Source organism: Gossypium arboreum, chromosome 7 (assembly GCF_025698485.1).
Source record: "Gossypium arboreum isolate Shixiya-1 chromosome 7, ASM2569848v2, whole genome shotgun sequence".
Taxonomy (NCBI): Eukaryota; Viridiplantae; Streptophyta; class Magnoliopsida; order Malvales; family Malvaceae; genus Gossypium; species Gossypium arboreum.
Window position 1 is genome coordinate 11887447 of NC_069076.1, and position 6092 is coordinate 11893538.

Below are 6092 nucleotides of genomic sequence, written 5' to 3' on the forward strand. Positions count from 1 at the left end.
CTATTTGAATTAAGTAAGTTGCCATATTATAATGAGTTAACATTGGCACTATGTGTGCGGAATTAAATGTCACTTTGTGTGCAGATTTTATATGCTATTTGAATTAAGTAAATTGCCTTATTATAATGAGTTAACATTGGCACTATGTGTGCGGAATTAAATGTCACTTTGTGTGCAGATTTTATATGCTATTTGAATTAAGTAAATTGCCTTATTATAATGATTTAACATTGGCACTATGTGTGCGGAATTAAATGTCACTTTGTGTGCAGATTTTATATGCTATTTGAATTAAGTAAATTGCCTTATTATAATGAGTTAACATTGGCACTATGTGTGCGGAATTAAATGGCACTATGTGTGCAGATTTGAATATCGATGCATGAGTGAAAATTTCAGGCACTATGTGTGCGGTTTAGTATGCACTATGTGTGCGAGCTTAATTAGCACTATGTGTGCGAATTTGGTTGATAATATAATATGTGCAGGAAAAGAATAAAGTGATAGAACTATTAACTAAAATATCAAATATTAACTAAAATATGGAATTTGAGACATGAAATGTATATGTATGGATTTATCTAGTGCATCATTGTTTCATGCTTTGAGGAAATGGATCTAGTTCAATTGGGTTATTTTGATATTTGATTGGGTAGAAGGACTTGGCTTAAGATTGAACCAATAATCTAAGTAATTATGGCATAGTTCGGTATGGATGGAGTAATAGATCTTACATTATTTTTCTTATGATCTTTTATCAATGGAATGTATTATATTGCTTATGACTTACTGAGTTGATTACTCATTTTGTGTGTTTACTTGTCTTTTATTTAGATTTCTTCGATCCATTTTGTGTGCTCGGGACCATCGTCGAAGTCATCACACCAGCTTGCAACATTTTGGTACCCTCTTCTTAGTTGGTCTAAGTGAACATTTTGGCATGTATAGGCTAATATGTATTTGTTTGAACTTTGATATGTATACTTCTAGCCATGCGAATATGGCTTAAATACTAAGTTTGAATTTGGTTATATTTAATCATGGTATAATTTGTCTTGGCTATAATGTTTAATGCTATTAATGAATGATAAATATATATATATATATCTATAAAAATTATACATATGCTTGAGGGTTGATAATGCTAAGAAATCTTGACTATGTGTTTTTGGGGTGGTTCAATTATGACACATTTATATAAGTGATTAATTGCAACGTGGCTATTGTATATGATCTTAGTATCTAAATTGAGATAGCATAATGGGTCGTCTGGTTATGTCTGAACATAACATGCAATCGTATGGTATGGTTGTTATATGATGTAAACTTATGTAATAGTTTTGATTGAACGTGATAATGATTAACTATGTGTTCCGACTATGTATAAATAAGGATCGTATATGGGAGTATAATGAATTATGCATTATTAAAGATGAACTTAACGCAATGAAGATGATAGAACTAAATGCATGGAAATTTTACGAATAAGTATTTGCTTCGGTAATATCTCGTAACCCATTCCAGCGATGGAAATGGGTTAGGGGTGTTACATTTTATTGGTATCAGAGCTACGGTTTAATCGGTTCTAGGACTACCATAGCACGTATGAGTCTAGCTATACATGTCTTAATGTTAGTATTTGATAGTGTGATGACTTCTGACGGTTGGAATTATTGTTTTGATTAGTAAATGGAACCCAATTTAGAGAGAACCTTAGCGGATAACGTTGAAAGTGTAGCGGCTGCTCCTGCGCAAGGGACACCGCCTGTTGAACCTCAATCATCCGCGAATAATCAAGATGAAGGGGCAAAACAAGCCTTCTTTACCATGATGAACGAGTGGGTTGCACAATATGCCCGAACTAACCCGGCTGCTCAACCATTCCCGAATTTAAATAATCCGCCTCAGGTGCCTATAATACCACCAATTACTGATCCTGTGAGGCCGAGTAAACCTCCTGTGGATTTGATTAGGAAGCACGGGGCCGAGGAATTCCGAGCCACAGCTACTGATGATGCTGAAAGGGCCGAGTTTTGGCTTGATAACACCATCCGAGTTTTTGATGAGCTGTCTTGCACACTTGATGAGTGTTTAAAGTGTGCCATATCTTTGTTACGAGACTCGGCCTACTATTGGTGGAGAACCTTGATTACTATTGTCCTGAAGGAATGAGTTACTTGGGATTTCTTTCAGATGGAGTTTCGAAAAAAGTATATTAGTCAACGGTTCATCGATCAAAAGCATAAAGAATTTTTGGAGCTTAAACAAGGCCGTTTGACAGTATCCGAATACGAACGTGAGTTTGTAAGACTCAGTCGATATGCTGGGGAGTGTGTAGCTGATGAAATTGCCATGTGTAAAAGATTTGAAGAATGATTGAATGAAGATTTAAAGCTACTAGTGGGTATTTTAAAGATAAAAGAATTTGTAACACTAGTTGAACGAGCTTGCAAGGCTGAAGAACTTGGAAAGGAGAAAAAGAAAGCTGAATTTGAAGCTAGAGACTTTCGTAAAAGATCGGGTAAAACTTCATTCTCGGCTGTAAAAAAGTTTAGGGACAATACTAATAAATCGAATACAACTGTAGGAATTTCTATTAGAGAGCGACCATCAACGGACTCTCGAGCTACTTCGGTTGCTAGTGTGGGTAACAATCGCCAAGAAAAACCTGAATGTCTACAATATGGAAGACGACACGTAGGTGAATGTTGGGGTAAGTCTACTAATAGAGCCTGTTACAGATGCGATTCGAAGGATCATTTCATTCGAGATTGCACGGAACTTGACGAGAAAAATAAGATGCAAGGTACGAGACCTAATGGTACAACAACTAGAGGTAGACCACCGAGAATTACAAGAGGTAGGGGTGGTAGTCAGAGAGGGACTTCTGATACGGCTATTAGATCTGAGACTCGTGCTCCTGCCAGAGCTTATGCCATCCGCGCACGAGAGGAGGCATCCTCTCCTGATGTTATCACTGGTACTTTCACTCTCTTTAATACTGATGTGATTGCATTAATTGACCCTGGCTCTACTCATTCATATGTATGTAAGACTTTAGCATCCAGTAAGACTCTACCTGTTGAGTCTACTGAGTTCGTAATTCGAGTGTCAAATCCCTTGGGTCGATATGTACTTGTTGACAAAGTGTGTAAGAAATACCCTCTGATAATCCGAGATTCTTGTTTTCCAGCCGATTTGATACTTTTACCGTTTGATGAATTTGATGTTATTCTTGGTATGGATTGGTTGACCGTACATGATGCAGTGGTGAATTGCAAAAGAAAGACCATTGATTTGAGGTGTGCAAATAATGAGATAGTCCGAGTTGAGTCTACTGACTTGAAGGGAGTGCCAGCAATAATATCCTCGATGATCGCTCAGAAATATGTAAGAAAGGGGTGTGAAGCATATCTTGCGTACGTACTTGATAGCAAAGAGTCAGAAAAGAAACTTGAATCAGTACCAGTGGTTTGTGAGTATTCAGATGTTTTTCTTGAGGAGTTACCTGGATTACCACCCATTCGAGAGGTAGAATTTGGCATCGAACTTGCACCTGGTACCACACCAATTTCGATAGCTCCGTATCATATGGTACCAACAGAATTGAAAGAATTGAAAACTTAGTTGAAAGAGTTGACGGATAGAGGTTTTGCTCGACCGAGCTTCTCACCTTGGGGTGCACTAGTATTATTCGTGAAAAAGAAAGATGGAACCATGAGAATGTACATCGACTATCGTCAATTGAATCAAGCAACAATAAAGAATAAATATCCGTTACCACGTATTGATGATTTGTTTGATCAGTTAAAGGGAGCATCAGTATTTTCAAAGATAGATTTGAGATCGGGTTATTATCAGTTGTGAGTTCGAGACTCAGACATACCCAAAACTACTTTTAGAACGAGATACGGTCACTACGAGTTCTTGGTGATGCCGTTTGGGCTCACTAATGCCCCTGCGGTATTTATGGACTTAATGAATCGAATTTTCAGACAATATTTGGACTAGTTTGTGGTTGTGTTTATAGATGACATCTTGATTTATTCACGAGATGAAACTGAACATGCTGAGCATTTGAGATTGATATTACAGATTTTACGAGACAAGCAGTTATACGCGAAATTCAGTAAATACGAGTTTTGGTTGAGAGAGGTTAGCTTTTTGGGACATGTAGTATCCGCATCGGGTATTAAAGTTGATCCAAGTAAAATTTTGGCCATACTCGATTCGAAGCCTCCGAGGAATGTTACTGAAGTTAGGAGCTTTTTGGGACTTGCTGGTTACTACCGACGGTTTGTAAAGGGTTTTTCAATGATAGCTACACCGATGACGAAACTACTTCAAAAAGATGTTGAGTTTGAATGGTCAGAAAAATGTCAGAAAAGTTTCGACCGATTAAAAACCTGTTTAACTGAAGCTCTAGTGCTAGTACATCCAGAATTCGGTAAAGAGTTTGTTATTTACAGTGATGCATCCTTACTTAGGCTGGGTTGTGTGTTGATGCAAGAAGGTCGAGTTGTGGCTTACGCGTCGAGGCAATTAAAGCCGCATGAGAAAAACTATCCGACCCATGATCTTGAATTAACGGCCATTGTATTCGCCTTGAAAATATGGCGACACTACTTGTTTGGAGAGAGGTGTCATATTTATTCGGACCACAAAAGCCTCAAATATTTGATGACTCAAAGAGATTTGAATCTGCAACAAAGACGTTGGCTTGAGTTGTTGAAAGATTATGAACTCGTCATTGATTATCACCCGGGAAAGGCTAACGTGGTTGTCGATGCTTTAAGTCGTAAATCACTGTTTGCTTTGAAAGCGATGAATGTTTACCTGTCCGTTTCATCTGATAATGTGCTAGTAGCAGAATTAAAGGCCAAACCATTATTGATTCATCAAATACTTGAATCCCAGAAAGTCGACGATGAATTGGTTGCTAAACGAGCTGAATGTGTTTCAAATGTGGACTCAAAGTTTCAGATTGACGACAATGATTGCTTGACATTCAAGAGTCGATTATGTGTTCCAAGAAATTCAGAACTTATTTCGATGATTTTGAACGAGGCTCATAGTAGTCGAATGTCAGTCCACCCGAGGAGTACAAAAATGTACAACGATCTGAAACGTCAATTTTGGTGGCCTGGTATGAAACAAGATATTTCTGAGTTTGTTTCAAGGTGTTTGATATGTCAACAAGTGAAAGCAGAACATCAAGTGCCTTCAGGATTACTTCAACCGATTATGATACCCGAATGGAAATGGGATCGAGTAATGATGGACTTTGTATCTGGTTTATCCTTGACACAGAGTAAGAAAGACTCAATCTGGGTTATTGTTGATAGATTGACGAAGTCTGCTCATTTTATCCTTGTCCGTACGGATTTCTCGAGCGATAAATTGGCAGAATTATACGTCTCCCAAATTGTCCGATTGCATGGAGTACCTATTTCTATTCTGTCGGATAGAGATCCGAGATTTACATCGCGATTTTGGAAGAAATTGCAAGAAGCATTGGGTACCAAGTTGCATTTTAGCACCGCTTTTCATCCCTAGACTGATGGTCAATCTGAACGGATAATTTAGATACTCGAGGATATGTTGAGATGTTGTATCCTAGAGTTTTGCGGTTCATGGGAAAGGTATTTGCCTTTGATTGAATTCGCTTACAACAATAGTTTTCAATCAAGCATTAAGATGGCACCTTACGAGGCTTTGTACGGTCGTAAATGCTGTACACCGTTGTTTTGGACCGAACTTAGTAAAAGTAAAATCTTCGGGGTTGATTTAATTAAAGATGTTGAACAGAAAGTAAAGGCGATCCATGAAAGTCTAAAAGCAGCTTCGGATCGTCAGAAGTCGTATGCGGATTTAAAAAGAAAAGACATTGAATATCAGGTTGGAGACAAAGTGTTTCTTAAAGTTTCACCTTGGAAAAAGGTGCTCAGCTTTGGCCGTAGGGGCAAATTGAGTCCGAGATTCATCGGGCCGTATGAAATATCCGAATGAGTTGGACCAGTCGCTTACCGATTGATTTTACCCCCTAGGCTTGAAAAGATTCACAACATTTTTCATGTTTTGATGCTTCGACG